Below are 25,983 nucleotides of genomic sequence, written 5' to 3'. Positions count from 1 at the left end.
ATCGAAACCTCGTTACCCTGTTAATCCAATCAAAACTCGATGTTGTTTAGTCGTTTAGTCGTGTCCGACTCTGCGTGACCCCCTGGACCAGAGCACGCCAGGCCCTCCTGTCTTCCGCTGCCTCCCGCACTTTGCTCAAACTCATGCTGGTAGCTTTGAGAGCACTGTCCCACCATCTCGTCCTCTGTCGTCCCCTTCTCCTTGCGCCCTCCATCTTTCCCAGCATCAGGGTCTTTTCCAGGGAGTCTTCTCTTCTCCTGAGGTGGCCAAAGTCTTGGAGCCTCAGCTTCAGGATCTGTCCTTCCAGTGAGCACTCAGGGCTGATTTCCTTCAGAATGGATAGGTTTGATCTTCTTGCAGTCCATGGGACTCTCAAGAGTCTCCTCCAGCACCAGAATTCAAAAGCATCCATTCTTCGGCGATCAGCCTTCTTTATGGTCCAGCTAGATACAATGTAGCAATGTCAGGCCAGGCCACTTCCAAAAAGAACCGTCTGTGTTAAAAAAGCCTAAAAACACGTGGAAATTCATAGAAAACCACTGGTTTCACCAATTCTCTTCATTCCACCGCCAGTCTGCTTCGTTGGCCAAGGACCTGGGAACCCCTGGGTCCCCGCCAGAATTCCCCAAGCGGGAGGTCACCTACTCACAGGAAGGTACTTTACCCGTAGGTGACAATCGCTGGGCAAAAGCTCTCCTCCGGACTTACCCAGGCGGCAGGCTATGCAAACCAAAGTTCTATTGTCCTCTTGCAGTAGGTGCTTAGAATGTACTTGGGTGTCGAGACCCCGCAGCCACCCCCTCGTTGGAAATGACTCACACAAGGACACGGATATTAGGTTTATGTTACTGGGTAAACTTTGGCCACAACTGTATTGAAATTAAAGTATGTGAGTGGTATTGGCTTAGGCATTGATTGGACCTGACTATATCTGACTCCTGCCCATTGTGCAGGAAGTCCCAGTAAGGGTAAGCCACCGGTAGGGGGAGCCCTGTCGATGCGAACCAACTCAAGCTCCCCCTGGTGCTCCCGTCGGGGTCGTGTCAAGGCCTTAGCCCCCCAGCCGGGCTTCAGACTAGATCAACACCCCCGGATTCCTTTAACAGAATACCCTTAAGCACAAGGTGAAACAATGCCTAACCGCAACCCTAACAAAGTTGTGACGATTGCTACGTGGTAGGCGAAAACCAAGTGTCCAGTGCCAATTTGCCAAGTGGTAAAATTCCTACCAGGCCCCTCGGACAACCAAGGCGACCAACCCAAGTCCATAGCAAGGCCATTGCCTAACCTGCAAAATAGGGAGGGAGGGCGGGTGATTGAGGAAGCGAGCCAAAGAGGAAGTTCTCTGGGGGTTGGCTCTGACGTGGCCGGGATCCCATAGGCAACGGGGACAGAGTCCCCCGCCCCTGGTGGGGAGTGGGTGGCCACGTGGTCCACCGCAACTCCTCCCCACCGGGAAGTGGAGCGGATTTCCCAGGACATATCCTGTATTTGCATGTTACCCCAACACATTCCTCCAATGTTAACCATGTATAACCCTCCCCTTTTCTGATGGAGTGGTGATGTTTAGCGAACTGTCTGCTGGGATAAGATAGGAACTTTTAAAAGTCCTTGTCACCCCATTCTTGGGGTTCAATTCCTCTCTGAACCTGTTGCGCAATCAACTTTGGTCTCCGCTATTTGCTCCGCTTGGTGGCTGGACTCCTTCTTTGTTCCGCAGGAACCCACGGGCTCTCAGCAGCCTCCCACCTGGATTTTTCCGTAAGAACAGAAGCTCGACTAATCCTCTTGAGAGAAGAAAGGTGGCTTTTGCTCCCACTGCAATGTTGCAATCTAAATAAGCACATCTTCCTACAAGTGAATAGTAGCCACCTATCTGGGGGGAAATAAAGTGGTATGCTGAGAGACATGGTTACGGTGGAGAGGAAATCTGTGTTCCACAATCCAAACATCCCGAGAGAAACCAGATGGCAGCTTTGTTTTACTGTGTCCGCAGAACTCAATGAAAGCCTGTGGGATGTAAACACAGGAGCAGTCAATGACAACATTCCTAGAGTGTACATGTTAGAACGTGGGGAGGGATGTCTGTCCAGCAAGCAGGTAAACTTCCTGGGGACGGACTTCCTCCGCATGTGACCAGAGGTGTGTGTGGCCTCACCTGTGCAGGTAAATGATAAAAGCACAGGACAGGCAGCCATCTCTCTCTCTTGCCTCTTGCCTCTCTCATCTTCATCTTTCGAAGAAGCAGGATGCCCTCTTGGCTCTCAGCCAAGAGAGGAGGATAGGACGATCTTCCTATAAGATAGATTCTAAATGTATTTTACCTTTTTAAGCCTGTCTGCCTTCTGGGATCATATTGTGAACAGAACGTGAGTAAACTCTTTTATACTTTTATAAAGACTGTGTCGTGTCTTGTATTTTAAGAGGGATCAAAAGGGGGAAATTAAAAAAGGTAAAGGTACCCCTGCCCGTACGGGCCAGTCTTGCCAGACTCTAGGGTTGTGCGCTCATCTCACTCTATAGGCCGGGAGCCAGCGCTGTCCGGAGACACTTCGGGGTCACGTGGCCAGCGTGACAAGCTGCATCTGGCGAGCCAGCGCAGCACACGGAAACGCTGTTTACCTTCCCGCTGGTAAGCGGTCCCTATTTATCTACTTGCACCCGGGGGTGCTTTCGAACTGCTAGGTTGGCAGGCGCTGGGACTGAACGACGGGAGCACACCTCGCCTCAGGGATTCGAACCGCCGACCATGCGATCGGCAAGTCCTAGGCGCTGAGGTTTTACCCACAGCGCCACCCGTGCCCCGAAGGGGGAAATTACCAGAGTAATTATTATAGAGGTTCTAGCGAACCTGTGCAGACGTTACCGTTGCGAACTTAAAAGGGGGAATGTTATAAACTCGTTAGCACAAGTTGGACTAGGATATAATCTCACAATATATCCTCTCTTGCATCCCTGAACATTCCCACAAAGCCAACCAATGGTTTTGCAGTTGCTTTCCATGGACATTTTGCAACCAAGCACAGAATTCCTTGAACCCCGGAAACGCTTCTGATTTCTGCTTGAGCATGAACACATGAATGTACCTGGGAAAAGCATCAATCAATACCATGAAGTACTTTGCTCCACCTAGAGAGGTTGCAAGTGGAGCAACAAGGTCTGCGTGGACAGTCTGGTAGGCTTTAGATGCCCACCTGCCAGAAACCTTGCCCCATTGAACTGTGTGTCATCATGATGGCCTTGGCCGGTTGTGAGTTGTGAAGGCCGCTTCCTGCAAGGCCCTTTCCACCTGGCCTGGGGGGCAGGGCCCAGACACCAGCTCTACTAAAGAGGCTCCTGGTGAGACCAGAGGGACATCGCTCGGCCTGACAAGGAACCCAAACTATTGGATTCTTCTTTTTTTATATAATAATTTTTATTAAGGCTTTTACATAAAGAAAAAGAAAAAAGAGGAAAAAACAGTGCAAAAATACAAAAACAAAAGAAATACAAATAAAAACATTTCCATTTTCATAGAATTCCTTGCATTCACTTGTTTCCCAGACTTCCTCACACCTCCCCTCACTGTATTCCAGGTTAGCAATTTAATCAGCAAATCCCTTCCCTCTATCTTATCTTAGTCCTTATCTTAATATTTTAGTATATCTTAATCTTTATCTTAATTCAGATTTTTCATACTTAACCGCATTGTTGCTAATAACCCATTAACCTCCATCCGATGTCATTCTTACATTCATTAATCTTATAATATTTCTGTAGATAGTCTTTAAATTTCTTCCAATCTTCTTCCACCGTCTCTTCTCCCTGGTCTCAGATTCTGCCAGTCATTGTTGCCAATTCCATATAGTCCATCACCTTCACCTGCCATTCTTCCAGAGTGGGTAGTTCTTGTGTCTTCCAATACTGTGCAATAAGTATTCTTGCTGCTGTTGTGGCATGCATAAAGAAAGTTCTATCCTTCTTTGGCACCAATTGGCCGACCATGCCCAGGAGAAAGGCCTCTGGTTTCTTCAGGAAGGTATATTTAAATACCATTTTCATTTCATTATAGATCATTTCCCAGAAGGTCTTAATCCTTGGGCACGTCCACCAAAGGTGAAAGAATGTACCTTCAGTTTCTTTACATTTCCAACATTTGTTATCGGGCAAATGATAGATTTTTGCTAGCTTGACTGGTGTCATGTACCACCTGTATATCATTTTCATAATATTCTCTCTTAAGGCATTACATGCCGTGAATTTCATGCCAGTGGTCCATAACTGTTCCCAGTCAGCCATCATTATGTTATGTCCAACATCTTGTGCCCATTTAATCATAGCGGATTTTACTGTTTCATCCTGAGTATTCCATTTCAGCAGCAAGTTATGCATTCTTGACAAAATCTTAGTTTTGGGTTCTAACAGTTCTGTTTCCAATTTTGATTTTTCCACCTGGAAGCCAATTTTTCTATCCAATTTATAGGCCTCCATTATATGATAATAATGAAGCCAATCTCGCACTTTATTTTTTAATTTTTCAAAACTCTGCAATTATAATTTGTCTCCCTCCTGTTCCAAACTTTCCCAATATTTCGGCCATTTAGCCTCCATATTAAGCTTTTTTAAAGCTTTCGCTTCCATTGGTGACAACCACCTTGGAGTTTTACTTTCCAGTAGGTCTTTATACTTTGTCCAAACGTTAAACAGACCTTTCCTGACAATATGATTTTTAAACATTCTGTGCACTTTAACCTTTTCATACCATAAATATGCATGCCAACCAAAAACATTATTGAATCCTTCTAAATCCAAAATGTCTGTGTTTTCAAGGAGCAGCCATTCTTTCAACCAGCAGAAAGCTGCTGATTCATAGTAAAGTTTTCAGTCTGGCAGGGCAAATCCTCCTCTTTCTTTTGTATCAGTTAGTATTTTGAATTTTATTCTTGGCTTTTTGCCCTGCCAGACAAATCTAGAAATATCTTTCTGCCACTTCTTGAAAAAGTCCATTTTGTCAATAATTTGCAATGTCTGAAACAAAAACAACATTCTAGGCAATACATTCATTTTTATCACAGCAATGTGGCCTAGCAGTGAAAGCTTCAAATTAGACCAAATTTCTAAATCTTTCTTCACCTCCGTCCAACATTTATCATAATTGTCTTTGAATAAGTTCCCATTCTTAGCTGTCATATTAATCCCCAGGTACTAAAAAGCAATGGGGAAATTGGGCAACCTTGTCGTGTTCCTTTTTCTATTCTGAACTCCTCTGTCACAACATTATTAACAATTTAGCTTTTTGCTCAGAGTAGATTGCACCTATACCATTTTCAAATTCTTGTCCTACCCCCATCCCCTGGAGATTCTTCTTCATAAAGCTCCAAGAAATATTGTCAAAGGCCTTCTCCGCGTCCACAAAAATCAAACTGCCTTAGTATTAATTTTCTCCTGTAATAATTCTAAAATGTCAAGTACATTTCTCACATTGTCAGATAAATGTCTACCCGGGAGAAAGCCTGCTTGGTCTTTGTGAATCTCCTCTACTAAAACTTTCTTTAATCTTGTAGCCAAAATATCTGCAAAAATTTTATAATCCACATTGAGCAGTGATATAGGGCGGTAGTTCTTAAGCTGTGTCTTTTCAGTCTCTGTCTTTGGTATAAGTGTGATGAATGCTTCTTTCCATGACTCTGGTGCCTTTTTCCCCTCCATTATTTCGTTGCAGACTTCTTTCAAGGGTTGAATCAACCATTCTTTCAACGTCTTATAGTATCTAGAAGTCAATCCATCCGGCCCTGGAGATTTGCCCAATTGCATACTCTGAATGACACTTTCTACCTCTTGTTCTGTTATTTTATAATTCAACTTCAATTTATTCTCTTGAGAGATTTTTTGTAGTCCATTTGCTTTCAAGAATTCATCTATATTAGCCTCTTTCTGTGGCTGTTGTGAATATAGCTGTTTAAAATATCTTCGAAAAGAGCTTCTAATCTCAGCCGGGTTCTGTATAATCCTTCCATCAACCTCCAAGTTGGTAATTGTATTTAACTTTTGTCTCTTCCTCATTTGCCAGGCTAGTAGTTTCCCACACTTGTTTGCTGATTCAAAAGTCTTTTGTCTCATTTGCCTGATTTTCCATTCTATCTCTTGATTTATCATTTGCATATATTGAACTTGATATAATTTTATTTCTCTCAAAATTTCCTGTGACTTTGGTTTTACTCTCAGTCTCTTTTCACTCTCTTTTATCTTCTCCAGAATTTTTTCTCTTTTTTCCTTTTGTGCTCTCTTCTTTAATGCGTTTTGTGGTATCAAGAACCCTCTCATAACAGCTTTACTTGCGTCCCAAATTATTCTTTTCTCAACTGTAGTATTCAAATTTATCTCAAAATAATCTCTCAATGTTTTTTGGGCCTTCTTGGTCACTTCTTCATCCCTGAACAAAGTGTCATTCATCCTCCATCTAAAGGAGCCAATTGGTGTTAAGTTCATCACCATCTTCACTGCATTATGGTCGGAGCAAGTCTTTGGGCAGATTTCCACTTTCTTTGTCTTTGGTGCCAGACCTCTAGTAATCCAGATTTGGTCAATTCTTGTCCATGTCATTTTGGCTTCAGAAAAGAAGGTTCCCTCTCTCCCCAGGGGGTTCTTTGTTCTCCAGATATCTACTAAGTCCAAATTGTCTGTCAACTCAAAGAAGGTTTTTGGTAGTCTACCATCTTTCGTGACTACCTGCCGTTGTGCCTTGTCCATATTTGTAGAAACTACTCCGTTCATATCCCCCATCAAAATCACATTGTAATCCAAATAGTCTGTCAATGTCTCATGCAACTTTTTAAAGAATTCAGATTTTCCCTCATTTGGTGCATATACACCTACTATCAGAAATTTCTCTCCATGTATTTGAATTTCAATTGCCAAATATCTTCCTTGATCGTCTTTAAAAATAAATTTCGGTGATAGGCTCTCCTTGGCGTAAATAACTACTCCTCTTTTTTTGACTCTGTCTGAAGAAATAAATTCCTGACCAAATCTCTTGTTGATTAAAACTTTCCTATGTAGCCTTATCACATGGGTTTCCTGCAAACAAATCAGATCTAATTGTTCCTTTTTTAATATATGGAAAATCAATTTCCTTTTCTGCGGCAAGTTCAAACCGTTACAATTCCAGCTTAAAAGTTGCAGAGACATGATGTGTTTGTTATATTATTCCTCCAGTTGCTCCCAATGCGTCCTCTTGCTCTGTCGGTCTCGGTGGTGTCACCTTGTCCAAACCAAGGATTGCTTTTGCTGTTGCTTCTCTCTCTGATGCTCCTTCCAATGGATTCTGCTCTTTTAAAAGTTCTTTCTGAAGGTCCTCCTCGTAGTCTTTTAAGAATCTGTCTTTATCTTCCACTGATCTTATTTTAATCTTTCTTCCTTTAATACTAAAGGAAAGGCCTTGGGGAAATTCCCACCTAAAGATGATGTTGTTCCTTCTCAGCTGGGTGACCAAGTCTCTGTAGTTGGATCTAAGTTCCAAAAGATGTTTTGGGATGTCCTTAAATATTTCCACTCTTGTCTGGTTTATTTCCAAAGGCTTTTGAAAGTGCAGTCCCAAAATTTTCTCTCTCTCCTCTTTGGATCTGAGCGTAATCAAACAATCTCTCGTCTTGATTTTCCTTCCCCCTTTTCCAAGTCGAAAGGCAGTCACTATTTTAAACTCCTCTTGCTCCTGATCCAAATCCCAGAATCTCACAAATTCCTGCGTAAGAAAATCACTTAATCTATCTTTTTCAAGTTCCGGCACAGCCCTGATTCTCAGATTCGTTTGCTTTTCTTTCAATTTGATTATAGAGAACATTGATCTATGATCCTCCAATTGTCTATTGATCAGTGGTATTTTCTCCTCTGTCGCAACCGCTATCTCCTTCGCTTCCTCGGCTGTCTTTCGGGTCGTGGAAGATTCCTCTAATAACTCCTGTATCGTTTCCGTATTAGTATTAACTTTCTGACCCAAATTATTGATACTCACAGTATTTTGGTTAATACTTACAGTGTTTTGGTCTATTTTGGATGATGCTTCTGCAACTCTTTTATTTGTTTCAGCTACCTCTTCTGTCAATTTGTTTATTGACTCCTGAATTTTAGCCAGTCCTGCAGCTAAAACCTCGTCAGTTGACATACCTTTTGGTTTTGGTTGTGCAGGAGCACCCCCTGATGGGCCAGATACGGAAGCTCTCCTTTGTTGTCCAATTCCTGTGTGAAAGGATCTGCCAGACCTTGTTGTTTTTTCCTGAAGCGGTTCTAGTTTCTCTTTCCCATCTGCCATGCCACACAAGATAAAAACTCAAGGTCTCCCAGCTGCAGCTATTTTGCAAGGCTTTAGAAAACAGTGGAAATTTCCTCAATTATTTTGTAACAGTTCCAGCATCCACTAGGGGGACACAATGTCAGCAAGTTACTACTTTGGTTAAAAATGTCCTCTTTCTTTCCCTTGTGCCCCCTCCTTATTTTCCAGATACTTTAATATCAAGGTAGACCCAACAGAAACTCTGTATTCAATTTTTGCAAAGTTAAGTATCAAAAAGTATCTTTTCGCGATTCCTCTGTAAGGCTTATATTGTCCTTTGACAGACCGAGTCCAGGCGTCAGAGCGATGGTATTTAATCCAGAGTTCTTTTCATGCAGGGAATATATCTCTCAGTTCTTCCCCCCTCCTCTCCTGCTTACCGGAGGAGGGATCTCTCTTTAGACATTCAGGTTTTAATTCCTTTTCAAGAACGTATTTAAAGGTTTTAGCTCACGAGCTCTTTGCTTTGTTCTATTTACAGAGCGGAAGGCTGACTTCCTGTTTAAACCTTACCGCTTCGGTTTCAGATAAAGTTCTTTCTTAAACTTTAAGTCCAGATTGAATCCAATTTAATATCCACGTTTCTATAAATCTAGTATTTCCCCTACTCACGGGTAAATCTTTTAAAGGTCCGAATTGTCCCAGGAAAAAGCCGGCGCTCTCCGGGAACAGCTGTGTGGCGTTGCTCCAAAGAAGAAGCAGTCGACTCTCAGCACCGCGCCGCAAACCCCGCCACGCTCCGGAGCCCATACTGGACTCCTTTAACGATTTGGGGGGGGCCAAAAGGTGCCCGCCGAGTCCCACGGTCGTAGGCTTCCCCGCCTACGATTTCAGGGGTCCCCTGCGTCGCCGTAGCAGTGGAACCCGAACTTCTTTAGATCTCTCCCTCCGGAGATCAGGGGGATGCCGCCATTACCAACGGCGCTCGACCCGGAAGTTCCCAAACTATTGGATTCTTTTGCCCCATCTTTTTGTGCCTGCTAAACAGCCGTGTCATGCTTATGATCATATTTTATTCTCTTGGGAATTCTGCTGTTTTAAATGTGCATTTTATATTTGACTTTACTTAGCAATGTTGGTTTGGGGGGGGGATGCTTAAGTTTTTTTGTTTTGTTTTTGTTAACTTTGTGTTAAATATGTATTCTGTAGTTGACTTCCTTTGTAATGTTTTATTTTGAAATCTTTAATATTTCAGTTTTTGGTTAACTATGTTACTTTAACTGTATACTCTATATTTGACATTCTTCAGATTGTTTTATTTATGTTTTAATATGCTGTAAACTGCTTTGAATGAAATAAATAACAACAACAACAATAATGTTCATTGAAATGTTGTGTCCAAAGACTGCAGCCGATGGAGAGATCACCCAAGCCATCCCGAAGCCCCAATTTCACTCGGCCCCATTTCACTCTGGTCCATCTGAGTATCTCCTTTCCACCTATGCCTCCCCCTCCCCCCCAATATTCACAATTAAGGAATCAGAAAACAACCCCCACCTCTCTTTCGACAGAACTAGGTGGAATGATCAGGCATAGCAACTCCTGCAGAGAGGATAAAACCAAAATGTCTCCAAGGGACACATTTATCAAACAAGATATCTGCCCATACCTCCGTCAGTAGAGTGTGAGACTCTTCATCGCAGGGTCGTGGGTTGGAGCCCCACGTTGGGCAAAATATCCCTGCATTGCAGGGGGGTGGACTAGATGACTCTTGTGGTCCCTTCCAACTCTACAATTCCATGATATCCTGTGAGGAGTAGTCTGAAGTGAAGGCACAAGACAGGCGTTGATCATCATGTGAGCTGCGCACAGGTGGGCTGAAGCGAGCTGCTGACCAGTCCTGTGGAGCCTCCTTTTATTGAGACAAATATGCAAGCTAGGCAGATACATTTTGGGCTGCGACCTTTACACACCTTCGGTCCCGAGATCGTGGGGTGGTACAAAGTTATTTTGGCACCTGTTTCCACCGCGTCATTTTCCCCTTGCACAGTGTATGACGAAGGAGACAAAAGGTCTCAGGGACAAAGGTTACAGACAGGACACCGCAGACTGCTGAGACCGCAAAAGGTCAGACAGAGGGAGTGATGTTCCAGACAGCCATGACTTTGTCTGTGAGGGGGAGCATGCTACGCACCCCAGGGTCACGCGTGCAGGCAGACTGTGCTCCCTCCGGACCCCACTGCCCACTCCGCGATTATCCCTACAGTAGTCAACTGAGCTTTACTCAGAAGAGATGCGTCAAAATCAACACAGCCACGTAATTTGTGCCCATCAATTTTAATAGGTCTGCTGTGGAAAGGACTGATGTTGACTACAACCCTGATGTTTTCTGATTATTTTATAGAGCGTTTCCCTCAATACCCAAAAATGGAGGCAGAGACAATTTACTGAATTTCAAAACCACCGAAGCTTTATTGAATGAACGAATCAATTTATTTCTGCCACATTTACTGATTCACCAAACTGACCTGGCGCCCATTCCACCCTATTTACAAGGAGGCTTCCAGGGCTGGGGTTCTATTTATGGATCCTGTCTTTGGTGGCAACGACTCCTTCCAAGCCTGCAGTTTGGCCATCTTTGTGCTGTGGCAGGATTTCACAGCCACATGACCCAGGAGGTCTGCATCAAGCAAGGATGCTGCAGCTACTGAGTGGGCTCTCCTTAGTCTGGAAAGTGCGACTGAGGGAATTGGCTGGCTCAGGGGGCGTGACCAGCCCTATTTATCGCTGGCGCGGCCGGGGATCTCCCTCTTCTGCCGGAGTTGGTTTTTCGAATACCTGGGGGGGGGGGGTTGCGAGTTGATGTGCATCAGCAGGACTCCCCCTACTGGTGGTTAACCCTTCCTGGACTTCAAGCGGACAGGCTGAAGCCGGATAGTCGGTTAGGACCAATGCCTAAGCCAATACCACTCATCACCTGTAACTAATAAAGCTGTGGCCATATGTAGCCCATTAACCTTAAATAATTGTGTCATGTGTCTTTATTTCCACTTTGGGGGGGGGGGGGACGCGCCATGCAATAGGGCTCTTTTTGTTTTTTTATACACCCACAGACCCCAAACGGCTCTCCACAGGAACACAGTGGCGCATCTCATGTATGTGTGTGTGGGGGGGGGGGATTCCAACACTCCCCCCACCCCCACCCCCAGCAAAGGAAAGATAAGGGAAGCATTTCCAGCATTTAAAAGAGCCCTCAGCACAATGCTTTTAGGAGAGCAGCCCTGCCTGGAGAGCGAAGGGGGCTGCTAGGAAGGTCGTCAAAGCATCAAGGCATAGATGAGCCGAAGCATGCAATGAAAACTCTCTTAGAGTCAGAGTGACTGACAGGAAGACTGACAGAACCCCTGTCTGTTGCAGTTGATGGCTGAAGAGTTGAGAAACGGAGAAGGGGTACAGAGAGGGGGGGGTGTATAGTGGCTAGAATTCTGGACTAGGAGGACCTGGGAGATCCGAGTGCAAATCCCCACTCAGTCATGAAGTGCACAGTTTGATGTTGGGTCCAGTCACTCTCATCCTAGCCTGCCTAACAGGTTTGTTGTGAGGGGAACAACAGGGGGAAAGGCAAGCCATCAATGCCACCTTGAACTGCTTGGATGAAAAGTGGGCTACGAATGTAATCAAAAGCATCCCCAAATAATGATCATGGAAGGTACCCTGGGGATCATCTAGTCCAACCCCCTGCAATGCAGGAATATGCAGCTGTACCTTATGGGAATCGAACCTGCAACCTTGGTGCTATCTGCAGCTCCCTCTAACCAGCGGAGCTGCAATGAGATTTGAGGGAGAATGGGAAGGCGGGTGGGAACAGAAGTTCAGCTGCTCAGGAAGGGGTTGAATTCCATGGGGATGCTGGCCGTGTGGGGGACCCCAAGCCCTCGCCCCAGAAGATTACAAAAAAGAAGCAGACGAAATCCTACTTACAGATTCACGATGCTGGCCATCTCTTCAGCTGAAATCCCCTCCTGTTTAAACTTTAAAAGGCTCACACAACACTAACTCTGAACCTTGCCTCTAACCCTATTGCTACTCCTCTCTGTCTAAAATATACAGGAAAATATGTGCACAAAATATACAGATGAAAATGAAATGATAAAGTGAAAGCATTTGCTGAAATACAGTAGAGAAGTCACGCCTCTCGAGTTGAGGGAGGCCTTGCTTTGCATGCAGGAGATCCCAGGTTCAGTCCAGGATCTCCACCAGACAGGGCTGGGACTGTCCCCTGTTTGAAAACCCTGCAGCGCTGCTGCCAGTCAGTGTAGGCAGTGCTAGGCTAGCCAAGTGCAACTTCCTATGAATGCTCCTCTTATACGATTTCTCGAAACACAAGCAAGCTACCTTATCAACGAGTGGTGAGAGTTCATTCATGACTTTTAACAAACAGCAGAAGCCATTTTATTATTTCTATGTGAGTACAGAAATCCTGAATATGAAAGGAAGGAAACTTCCTGCCTCTGCAATAAAGGCAGCTGCACTGCTAGGTGAGCTGTCCCGATGCCAACTGAAACAGACCCTCCAAAGATTCCAAGCTGAAAAGGGAATTTTGAGCATCTGAGCACAACTGGGCCGTCTTCTGCGTTAACATGGAGTGCAGGAAGTGATTGCCTTGAGCAGGGGTAGGCAACCGAAGGCCCGGGGGCCGGATGCGGCCCAATCGTCTTCTCAATCCGGCCCACGGACAGTCCGGGAATCAATGTGTTTTTCCATGAGCAGAATGTGTCCTTTCATTTAAAATGCATCTCTGGGTTCTTGGTGGTGAGGCATCTGATCAAAGATCTGTATTTTAAATAAGCTTAAAAATATATCTGTAGATGCTTGCTTCAGATGCTTGCTCCAGGCTAGGCAGTAAAAGCTGCTGAGTGCCTTGGCAGATGTTTAGCCTTGGCAGATGTTTATTTTTCTGAACAGGGCCCCTCATTGATTTGTTGCAGTACTTCAAAGTTGTAAAAAGGAGCAAAAGCTGGGAACAAAGGTCATACAAATTACAGAATACAATCCAAGCTGCAAAAACATTAATTAGAGTTGGTAATTACTCAGACTCAGCCATATCTTCCCAAGGTTTAAGGTATCCTGAGAAGGTTAAAGGGGCAAAGAGCTAATAGCAACAACAGCTGGCGGGGGGGGGGTGTAAATTGAAGGGTTTGCTTTAGAAACTGTTTTTTTATTAAGTTCTTTTTCTTCTAAAAATCTATGTGTTATATATATGAAATGTATTGACTTTAGTGTAATTATGCAAAATCTAGAAAGTAAGAAATGTTAGATTCTTATGTTAGATTCTTATTTCATTGATGGTGTGTGAGAAGGTGAACCCAAGACCTCTGTTTATATGACAAAATTTAAAGCCATGAGCCATCTGTTTTAGCCATCTGCCCCTGTTGCCAAGGGCAGAAGAGCAAAGGGCATAGGGTGATCTGATAATTAAGATGCCTTGTCAAGGCAAATGTAAGATATATGATAGAAGGAAATATAGCTCTTTGTCTCCCATAAAAGGTAATAGGAAATGGGTGTATCTTTTATGATTGGTTCTAGCAAACAGCCAATAGGAATTTCAACCAGGCTGATTGGACAGAGGCAGCCAAAGGAGGAGTAAGGAGGCTGGGCTGAGGGAATATAAGTGCTGGCCACCAGGGCTGGGGTGTGCAGAGCTTTTGGTAAATATACCACTGTGCCAATCATTTATTTGTCTGACAAATAAATTATTATTTTAATTTCTCTATTGCTGCGTTGAATATTTCATTCCAGCTAAGCGTTAACCACAAGCAGGGTGCTAAATTTTATGGTGCCTCTGTGACTCGGATAAGTGGTCTGCTGGAACGCAGCCCCTTCGCCTTAGTGGGCAGGGTACCAGAGGGAGGACACTAACTGTTTACCCAGTGCGCAGTGGAACATTTTTTCCAGGGGAACGCAGGAGTCTCGTCTGTCTACTACCCTGCTCACTGAACGGCGACGGAACCGGGGGGAACCAGAGAAATTAACAGGGAACCAGCTAAGGGTAAGTGCACAAAAGGGATTGTGGCCCTCCAATTAATTGGGAGGAAGAGAAGTCTTGATCAAACTTCTGCGTCTCAGTAAAGGGGAACTGAGTACGCTAGGTGGTTGGGTACATCAGATGCTGGTCTGGTGGAGGGAAAGGGAAATATTGGGAGGTAGAGTGTGGTGAAGTATCCAGCGCATTGTATGTGTGAGAAAGTACTATTTGTAGCTGACCTGAGTGTGGAGTGGGTAGTACTTCGTTTCCCAGTAAGGCGACTTCACTGGGCAAGGAACCCCATGAAGCGAGTGTGTTAGTGACTGAGTGGATACTTCACAGGGCCATACAATGGGAGTTGGAGGTTCAAAGGGGGGAAATACACCTCTTGAATGTATGTTAAATAATTTTAAGAAAGCCTTCTCAGGAGCATATGGAGTCAAAATGACCCCAGAGCGCTTGAGAACGTTATGTGAATTAGACTGGCCGAAACAAAATACTGGATGCCCGTCTCAAGGAACTTTTGATATGAATTTAGCAAGCAAACTTTGGTCTAACATCACCAAGGAAACTGGAGGGTGCCCAGAACAATTTTCATATATAGACTCTTGGCTGAGCACATTAAATAATAATCCTCCATGGATAAGGGAATGCAAAGTCCAACAATGCAAATTATTGGCTGTAAAAGCCGAAGCTAGGAAAGGAATCTTGCCAAATAAACTCAAACCCATTTTTGAGGGACCAGAGGAAGAGGTGCTTCCACCTCCACCCTATGCTCCACGTCGGGGGGAGCCTAATCCAAACACTCCACCAGTTGTAACCCCAAGGCAAGAAAGTGGAATGAGTAATGGAGCTGAAGTCACAGACCTTGATTCCTTGATAGATTATGATAAATATCTTCAGGAGGCATTGGAGTCCTATAATAAAGCCCAAGCAGAAGTGGTTGTTCCACCTGTGAGTCCCAGTAGAACTCCATCTACAGTCTCCTTTAGTGGAACAACTGATTGCCCACCCCAAACCCCTGTACGTCCAAGTCCTAGAGAATTATTACAGAAGTTACAGGGAGACCTTGAACGGTCAGCAAGCAATACAGCCAGGCGCATAAAGCTGCTAAAAGAACGCCTTGGGACAGATACCATCCCCTATGATTTGAGGCCCCTAGAGCAAAGTGAAGAGAAAGGTCACGTAGTAGCCCCTCTTAGAAGAGTATTTGATGCACTTGAGGAGGCTGTACTGGTTAACGGGCAACCCAGACTATGGCCACCTCGAACTTCGACCCTCCAATACATTCCATTCACGACTACGGATCTGATGAATTGGAAAACACACACCCCGACTTTTGCAGAAAAACCCCAGGCTATGATGGACTTGGTGACTTCAATAGTAAATACTCATAGTCCTACTTGGACAGATTGCCGCCAGCTCCTCAATACTCTTTTCACCACTGAGGAAAGGAGAGACATAATTGAAAAAGCACAGATATATTTGCGTGAGCAGGCCAGAGTGGGAAATATTTTTAATATTGACCGTCATCTCCAGGACAACTTCCCCTTGGAAGATCCTAATTGGGATCCAAACAATGCAATTCACCTGGCCAGGCTTACTACGTACCGCCAGACGCTTGTGCAAGGTATCCGCAGGGCATGCCAGAAGCCCACTAATATGTCTAAAGTCTCAGAAGTAGAATAGAAACCAAATGTTCTACTTTTGGCCGGGAGACTTTTTGAGAGGCTGCAGGAAGTCTATCGTATATAGACTCCTTTTGACCCTGAAGCCCCTGAAAACAGCAGAATGATTACTGCTACATTTGTGGCCCAGTGCGCTTCTGACATTCGTAAGAAAATTCAGAAATCAGAAGGATGGGAAGGGATGCTGATGAGCCAAATCATGGCCATTGCACGCCGAGTTTATCGGAATAGGGATGAGGCTGAGAAACAAGAGAAGAAGAAGTGGCAGAAGGAAAAGATGGTAATGCTGGCCACAGCAGTGAAGCAAGAGTACCGCCCCTTAAATGGAGGGAGAGGGCGGGGAAGGAATCCACTACTGGGAAGGAATCAATGTGCGAATTGCAAGAAGGAGGGTCATTGGAAGCGAGAGTGTCCTGAACCCCTGAGGTTGGAAGAAGTACGCCCAGGCCCAGGCCCAGGCCCAGGCTCCGGCCCAAGAAACCAGGGACGAGGACGGGGAATGATCCGAGATGGAAGATATCAGAGACCGGGACAAGGACGGAGTAGAGACAATTTTATTGGACTGGCAGAGGAGGATTTTACCCAAGACTAGGAACGACCGGACTCCATAAAGTTAGGCTTCCAGGAGCCCACGGTCACGATTCAATTAGGGAGCCATTTAATAGACTTTATGATAGATACTGGGGCTGAATACTCAGTACTCCCAGAACTATTGCAGAAAAAGGCATCCAAAAGTGTAGTCATTAAAAGTGCCACTGGTCAGTCAGCTAAGAGGTCTTTCCTCCAACCTTTGGAATGCCAGATTGGGGGACATCGTTTAACCCATCAGTTTTTGTATATACCTGAGTGTCCAATACCTCTCTTGGGTAGAGATATGCTGTCCAAATTGCAGGCCCAAATCACCTTCACTCCTCGAGGTCCAGAAATGAAATTGCCATCAAAGGCAGCAGGAATAATTACCCTCTCAGTACCTAAGGAACAATCATGGCGCCTAATGTCAGCCCTGCAAGTCCAACCTACATTGGATACAGAATTAAACAAGCTCCTCCGAACCCTACAGGTGCCACCAGGAGTATGGGCCGAAAATAGCCCACCAGGAATGGCTAAGAATATAGCTCCAATTGTAGTAACCCTATAACCTATGGCTACCCCTGTATCTGTAAGGCAATATCCTTTACCCCGGCGAGCAGCGGAGGGCATCCAGAAACATTTGGACCGCCTATTAAAATATGGTCTGCTTAAGCCCTGCCAATCAGAATGGAACACACCCCTTTTGCCTGTTCGGAAACCTGGGACAGATGACTACAGGCCAGTACAGGACTTGAGGCTCGTAAACCAGGCTATTGAGACCTTGCACCCAAATGTACCAAACCCATATACCCTGCTGAGTTTGATCCCACCAGAAGCAACATTTTTTACTGTATTGGACTTGAAAGATGCATTCTTCTGTTGCCGGTTGGCACCACAGAGCCAACCTATATTTGCCTTCCAGTGGGAAAACCCTTTGACAGGAACAAAAGGCCAGCTAACCTGGACAAGATTGCCCCAGGGATTCAAAAATTCCCCAACTTTATTTGGCACTGCCTTGGCGAAGGATCTAACAAGCTACCCCTCAATACCTGGAGAAAAGGTGGTTCTGCAATATGTAGATGACCTTATACTAGCGGCAAAGGATTTTGATACCTGTAAAGAAGGGACAGAGGAACTGCTCCACTTGCTCTGGGAAGCTGGCTACCGAGTTTCCCAGAAAAAGGCACAGTTATGTTTAGAAAAGGTCAAATATTTGGGCTTTGACATCTCACACCAACAACGAGCATTGAGACCAGAGAGGAAAGAAGCTATTTGCCTTATCAAGGAACCTACCACAAGGAAACAACTCAGAGGATTCCTGGGAACAGCAGGGTTTTGTAGACTATGGATACCTGATTTCAGCAGTCTGGCCAAGCCCTTACATGAAAGCACTCGAGGTGCAGAAAAGGACCCATTTGTATGGGGACCTGAGCAGCAACAAGCCTTTTTAGTTATTAAACAACGACTTATGGAGGCCCCAGCCCTTGGACTGCCTAATTCGGAAAAAACCCTTTCAGCTGTATGTACATGAACAGAATGGGATTGCAGCAGCAGTCCTGACCCAGAGATTAGGGAGTTGGAACCGTCCAGTAGCTTATTTGTCTAAACAATTGGACTCAGTAGCAAAAGGATGGCCTCCATGCCTAAGGGCAGTAGCGGCCACTGCAAGCCTTGTTAAAGAAGCTGATAAATTTACCTTCGGCCAGACGATGTATGTGAATGTACCTCATGCTGTTCTGACACTCATGGAATATAAGGGTAGTTATTGGCTAACAAACCCAAGGATGGCTAGATACCAAGGCCTATTGTGTGAAAATCCCAGGATTCATCTACGAGTAGTGAATATGCTCAATCCAGCAACTTTGCTGCCCCTACCAGAGGTAGATGATGAAGAATCACATGATTGTCTCCAAATAATGGATGAAGTTTATTCCAGTAGACCCGATCTGAAAGATGAACCATTGAAAAATCCAGATGTCGTATATTATACTGATGGTAGCAGTTACCTGCATGAAGGTGCCAGACGAGCAGGATATGCTGTGGTCACCAATGAGGAAGTTGTGGAAGCTGAAACTTTGCCTGCTGGAACCTCAGCACAAAAAGCTGAACTTATAGGTTTAACTAGAGCTTTGCAATTGGCAGCCGGATGTAAGGCAAACATCTACACTGACTCTAAATATGCCTTCTTAACCCTGCATGCACATGGAGCTCTATGGAAAGAAAGAGGTCTAATCGGAGCCCACGGGAAGGCCTTGAAATATGGACCTGAAGTAGAAATCCTGTTGGAAGCAGTATGGGCTCCAGAACAGATTGCTGTAATGCACTGCAAAGGTCATGGACATGGAAGGGATCCAATAACCAGAGGAAATCATGCTGCTGACAAAGCAGCCCGAGAGGCAGCCCAAAAGCCTGTGGGAGGATTTATAGCAGCCCTCATACCAGAGGTAGTTCCAGAAGAAGTTAAACCCCACTATACCCCAGAAGAGAGGAAGTGGGCTGAACAGGAAGGAGCGGTTGTGAAGGACGGTTGGATGATCCTGCCGGACAATAGGATTTATGTACCTCATCACCTAGCAGGCACAATTGTAAGAAATTATCATGAATCTACTCATCTTGGCGGTACTGCAACCAGAGAGAGTCTCAGTCGGAAGTTGTATATTATTAACCTATCACAATTAGCAACTTGCATTTCACAGAAATGTGTTCTTTGTGCTAAAAACAATCCTAGGCAGGGACCGGTACAACCTCCTGGAATCCAACATGTGGGATACGTCCCCATGGAAAGCCTAATTGTGGACTTCACAGAGCTAGTCCCTTCTAAGGGATTCAAGTATCTCCTTGTGTTTGTAGATACTCTTACCGGATGGGTTGAAGCTTTTCCCACCCGAACTGAAAAGGCACGAGAGGTAACTAAGAGACTCCTCACTGAATTGATCCCGAGGTTTGGATTACCTAGATGCATTGGAAGTGATAATGGGCCAGCGTTCATTGATCAAGTAGTACAAGAAGTATGTCGAGTCCTACAAGTGAAATGGAGACTGCATGCAGCATATAGGCCTCAGAATTCAGGGAAAACTGAAAGAATGAATCGGACTCTGAAAACCCAATTGGCAAAGTTAACCCAGGAAACAGGATTGGGATGGGTAGATGTGCTACCCATAACACTGTTTCGTGTTCGGTGTGCACCCACAAAAAGACTTAAGTTGTCACCTTTTGAGCTCCTGTATGGGAGGCCACCCTCCTTTGTTCAGGATATTCCAGCTGACCTCAAACAGATAGGAGACCATGTGACACAGGGACAAGTGCAATCTCTCTCCCGTGTTTTTGTTTCTCTTAACAGGTGGGCCCTCGAGCGCACGCCGTGCAGCATTGCCGAGCCGATTCATCAGTTCCAGGCTGGCAATAGCGTATGGGTGAAAGAGTGGAAACGTGATCCACTTGCACCTAAGTGGCGTGGGCCTTACACCGTCTTGCTCTCTACTCCAACAGCGGTGAAGGTAGCTGAGGTGACCCCCTGGATTCATCACTCCCGTTTGAAGAAGTCCGAAGGCAGTTGGACGTGCAAAGGTGACCCCTCTAATCCTTTAAAACTGACTCTCTCCAAAAACCCCTGTATCTAGCCCTACGGGGAACGGGCTAGGTCACGGGCAACATTGAGACGACCGGCCTGCTGCAGCCACAACCTGGAAGCTGGCTGACCTGTGCACGCCTGAAGCTTGAGGAGCATCTAAACCAGCGATTGTGAACGGGAAGATTCTCTTATATAATTGATTGACTGCCCACCCCCCTTTTGTGGAACAATTATCAGGGATATTACTCATTGGGGATCCTCGGGATATATGTTTTGGTCTTGGTGGTTCCCCATTTCTGTCACTGGGGGAATTGTATTGGGGCTAATATTTTTTTGCTATCACAATAAGGTAATCTTTTGTGGGAGGAATGCATATACTAGACATCAACATGATTTTATTATTAATCCTGATCCCTTGGGAAGGGGAAGGGTCCTTGAATCTGACCAAATTTGCTAAATATGGATTCCGCCATGACCACAATATGTGGGTAGGCTTAGCTGAAATGGTAGCCAATGCTACAAATAAGACTAATTGCCTTGTTTGCTCTCTTGGGCCAGATGATTCAGAGGGAGGTATGCCCTTATTACCGATACCATTAAATGCCATTGGTATGGTAAGCGAAATGCCACATCAAACAGAAGTACAGAATTTCCCTGGATGGAACTCACCTAAACCAATACGAGTTATACCTGTACAAGGGGAATTCTGTGTACATAAATCATCAGATGCAGCTGATTCTACCATGGTAGGCTCTTCTCATTGCCACTATACTTGGAATTATATTAAGAATAATCAAACCTGGGCAGACGGTACTTCCTATCGAACTCGGAATACCTTGCCCTGTGCACCTCCTTTTATTCATGCATGGAAAATGGTGTGGAACAAGACTGTGACAGCAAAAGGCAATCTAACATACTGTACTGTGAACTCTTTACCCCTTGTGATATTTCGCCTTATGCACTCCACGTACCAAAAACCTCAGACCCGATGGTTGTGGTGGATATGTGGAGAATGGGCATACAAGCAACTCCCTTCTAAATGGAGTGGGACTTGTTTCCTGGGATGGGTATTACCACCAATGTGGGTTATGCCCACTAGTTCGGCCAAGCGTACACGAAGAAACGCTGATATTTCTCATATAGCAGGAGGAAGTACCCAGAGTTGGAGCGATACTGATGATTGGCCACCAGAGCGCATTATAGCCTATTATGATCCTGCCTCCTGGAATCCTGATGAGCTGATACAAGGGGCACGGGATCCTATTTATAATCTAAACAGAATAATTCGATTGCAAGCAGTAGTGGAACTTGTAACCAATGCAACGGCCCAGAGTTTGAGACTTATTGCACAACAGTTGGATGAAAGTAGAGCCGCCATTTTGCAGCTAAAAATGGGAATGGATTATGTACTTGCCAGGCAGGGAGGCCTATGTGGAGTCTTGAACTTGACAGGGAATGCCTGTTGCTTTAACATTTCTGATAATGGTGAGGCAATCCGTGTGTTGGCCACAAAGATGGAGAGTATAGCACATGTCCCAGTACAAACATGGGAAGGATGGGATATGGGATGGCTCACCAATTGGTTACCAAATGTTGCAGGACTCAAAGGGATACTATTGTCTTGCTTGTTTTTCTTGACGGTAGTAGTCATGGTTTTATGTATGGTGCCATGTATCATTTCATGTTTTAGAAGTACAATTAGCAAGATGATTTCAAATGAAACTCTACCTCATATCATGGCCCTATACAGAGCCTTACCCCAGGAATATGATGAAGGTCAAGCTATCAAGGACACTTGGGATGAAGGTCCTTGAGCTTGAAAGGGGGGAATGAGGCATCTGATCAAAGATCTGTATTTTAAATAAGCTTAAAAATATATCTGTAGATGCTTGCTTCAGATGCTTGCTCCAGGCTAGGCAGTAAAAGCTGCTGAGTGCCTTGGCAGATGTTTAGCCTTGGCAGATGTTTATTTTTCTGAACAGGGCCCCTCATTGATTTGTTGCAGTACTTCAAAGTTGTAAAAAGGAGCAAAAGCTGGGAACAAAGGTCATACAAATTACAGAATACAATCCAAGCTGCAAAAACATTAATTAGAGTTGGTAATTACTCAGACTCAGCCATATCTTCCCAAGGTTTAAGGTATCCTGAGAAGGTTAAAGGGGCAAAGAGCTAATAGCAACAACAGCTGGCGGGGGGGGGTGTAAATTGAAGGGTTTGCTTTAGAAACTGTTTTTTTATTAAGTTCTTTTTCTTCTAAAAATCTATGTGTTATATATATGAAATGTATTGACTTTAGTGTAATTATGCAAAATCTAGAAAGTAAGAAATGTTAGATTCTTATGTTAGATTCTTATTTCATTGATGGTGTGTGAGAAGGTGAATCCAAGACCTCTGTTTATATGACAAAATTTAAAGCCATGAGCCATCTGTTTTAGCCATCTGCCCCTGTTGCCAAGGGCAGAAGAGCAAAGGGCATAGGGTGATCTGATAATTAAGATGCCTTGTCAAGGCAAATGTAAGATATATGATAGAAGGAAATATAGCTCTTTGTCTCCCATAAAAGGTAATAGGAAATGGGTGTATCTTTTATGATTGGTTCTAGCAAACAGCCAATAGGAATTTCAACCAGGCTGATTGGACAGAGGCAGCCAAAGGAGGAGTAAGGAGGCTGGGCTGAGGGAATATAAGTGCTGGCCACCAGGGCTGGCTGTGCAGAGCTTTTGGTAAATATACCACTGTGCCAATCATTTATTTGTCTGACAAATAAATTATTATTTTAATTTCTCTATTGCTGCGTTGAATATTTCATTCCAGCTAAGCGTTAACCACAAGCAGGGTGCTACAGTGGGGCATAGGAATTCGTTCATTTTCTCTCTCCAAAATATAGTCCCCCCCCCCCCATGCTGTGAGGGACGGTGGACCAGCCCACGGCTGAAAAAGGTTGCTGACCCCTGGCCTTGAGCCTCCTCAGGACTGGCGCAGGGGCCGTGCATTGCAGGGTGCCAGCCAAGGCCCCTGCCCCAGTACTGATTGCTGATTCTACTGAGTCCATCAGTATATTGTTGTGAAGTGACCTGGCATTTTTAAGGAAGTGCAATATAGGCTTGTCTTACATCTTTAACAACAACAAGAAGAAGACAGTCAATTGCACAGAAGAATTCCATGTTGCCTGTGGGAGCGGCTGGGTAGACCTCTTTGCAGCTGCATGATCCATGCATTTGATCTCTAAGCAACTGGTCAATCTTCATAATTGGCTCTGGCTTCGTGTAGGAGATTGAACGCATCCTTCTATTTCTCAGCCCTGTATTCCACCCCACCCCCCTCCTCCTATACTCGGACGGTGCCAACTACTCATCTCTAGAGAGTGAAATGTTTCTGAGTCCTGCAGATCTAGTCTCAGACGTCAAACCTCTACCCCAAGGACGGGGGAGCCTGTGACCTTCTAGAGCATACATTTCTTTGGACTGCTATATGCTGAAGTGAACAAATGTTTTGTCTGAAACCCTTGAGAGCTTCTGTGGGCTGCCCTAGAGAACACTGGGCTAGAGGGATCATGGGGATGACTTGTTCCACAACAGCAGATGGCATGCAGAAATTTAAACTGTAGCAAAGGGAGGTAAACTGTCTAGCTAGCTAGCTAGCTAGCTATGTCTTGCTGAAAGTGCATGCACTCCTCTTAGCCAAAGCCCCAATAACTGCAAGCGTGGAGCCACACAAACAGGCCTGATCTCGACACTGTCTTGGGGAAAACTCCCGATGCTGGAAAATTCATGTGCTCAATTTCTGCACATTGAGACAGGAGCCAAAGAAAGCAGTTAGCTTAAAGCACACACAGAGTAGGGGGGCTCATAAAAAAGGTTTCTTTGGGAGGGGGTGGGTTGAGGTTTGCTCCGATGTGAAAGCTAAAGAGCAGGCTTTCACAGAGAAAGGAGCAGAGTAAGGCGGAAACTACTGGGACCCGTGCTTTCCAGGCACGCTGACGGGAGGGATGAGTCCAGCATTGCATTGTTGGGTCGTATTTCCAGTGACAACTATTTATGACAGAGGTTTACAGAAAATTGATCTAAAACCTCTGCTTGTAAGAGGCTGTGGGCATTTGAAGAAGCTCATCATAATCTTTACATGAAATGTATCTTTAGAACACCGGTGGCGCCATGTCCCCATTTGTTGCCTTAGTTTCTCCATCAATGCACCACCCACAATTTGCCATCATATTGGCATCAGGTGTTTTCCAGGCCAGTGAATGTCAGCAACCCCTTCTTCTAAAGCTGCTTCCCCAGTTTCATCCAAAATAGAAAGAAATGCCATTTGGTAGCCCATTGAGAAGCTTTGGCAAGTAATGAAATACATTTCTGAAAGTTATTTATGGATGCACAAGGTCGCCACATCTTTGCTTCAGGTGAATGGACAGGAACATTTCCCCAGGCTGCACACCACTGTCCCCGAATCTCGTCCGCTGCTTGGTCATTTCAAGAGATTGTGTGTCTCAGTAAGATTTTGTACATTGCAGAAAGCTTTCCCTTGCCTACAAATGAAGTGCATGATTTTTCAAAAACTTATTAATGCCCCGTGCTTTTACTTCTGGTGTGGTAAAAAATGGCAGAATCTGGCTATCATTTAAAGCAGTGTAAGATGCTGTTTACGTTTCCCCTCACATTTGGTGACTAGGTAGGGATATGCAGTTTTGTGTTTTGTTTTTTGAAGAGTTCCTAAGGAGTCCTGCTGCTTCCGAGTTTTATTTCGGGGGTTGTTGTTGTTTACAAAAAGGTAATCCAGTTGTAACCTTTTTCTAGGTACAATTCTGCACATTCTGGTACTACCTGTTCATTCATGGTCCGTCCAAATCCCTTTGTTTCTTTTAGCAATGTGTCCTTGTGTATCTGCATAAGCTTTTCAAAGCCTGCTACCTTTGCTTACAGAATTTCTCCTGAGGGGCGCTTTGAACACGTCCCGTAATACATGTGGATAAAAGGAATCGCCTTTGTTAATTTCAAAAGCCATTTTATTTCTTCCATGATTTTCCTCTGTTGTTAATTTATTTTGTAAACGCAAGTGGGGTTTAGTCACCAGAGAGGTGGATTCTGTGGTTTTGCTCAATAGGTCATGGTCATTTCAAGAGCCATAGGGCCTCTCCTTTTCACTATTTGGGGCACAAAATGATAGCTAGCTATTCTATTCCAATAGTCCCTGAGCTTAAAGTTCCAAAAACATTAAAATATGTCCAGCTGCAACAATTGCTGGGCAATATCAATTGGATAAGACCATACTTTAAAATCCCACTGGAGGTTTTACGTCCGCTGTTCTCAGCTTTAAAAGGCCATCAATCTCCTGGAGAACAGATCACCTTGACCCCCCTTCAACAGAAAACTGTTGCCCAGTTGAAGGAAATCATGCGGATTCACTGGGTTGATAGAGCAATTCCTAATGTCTTGCCCGATGTAGTCATAATGACAGATTCTGTCCAACCTTTCACAGCCCTTACTCAATCAGACCCCCAAAAAGTTCATATTATAGAATGGTTGTATTTACATCATACACCAAAAAACACAGTGACTCCCTTGGTGGATCTCCTTGCTCAAATCATCAGCAAGGGACGGCGCCGCTGTAAAAGCCTCTTTGGTACTGATTGCCAGAAAATTATTGTGCCCATACCTCTAGAGCAATGGGAAAGTGTTTTCTCCACTAGCATGGACCTCCAATGCGCCCTGGCTGATTTTGTGGGTTCAGTGGACTGCCACGTCTCGGCGGATCCCCGCTTGCAAATGAGCAGACAATTTTCCTTATCCTTCTCTTCCATTCTCTCTCATGTGCCATTAGAAGCCCAAACTGTTTTCACAGACGGAGCCCCCTCAAGGGGGGGTGGTTGCTTGGCAACAGAATG

The 25,983-nt window shown here is 44.8% G+C and overlaps 1 long non-coding RNA gene across 1 annotated transcript; it reads left to right on the top strand.

Annotated features, from left to right (window-relative positions):
- Nucleotides 1–15,856: 15,856 nt before the first annotated feature.
- Nucleotides 15,857–21,298, top strand: LOC310668886. Its single transcript, XR_014506871.1, has 2 exons — nt 15,857–15,944; nt 19,664–21,298. It is a non-coding gene; the product is annotated as an uncharacterized lncRNA (long non-coding RNA).
- The last annotated feature ends 4,685 nt before the right edge of the window (nt 21,299–25,983 follow it).

The sequence above is a fragment of the Podarcis tiliguerta genome (genome assembly GCF_965153285.1).
Source record: "Podarcis tiliguerta genome assembly, chromosome: W".
In the NCBI taxonomy this organism is placed as follows: domain Eukaryota; kingdom Metazoa; phylum Chordata; class Lepidosauria; order Squamata; family Lacertidae; genus Podarcis; species Podarcis tiliguerta.
The sequence above is the reverse complement of the archived record's forward strand: the minus strand, read 5'-3'. Positions and strand labels throughout refer to the sequence as shown.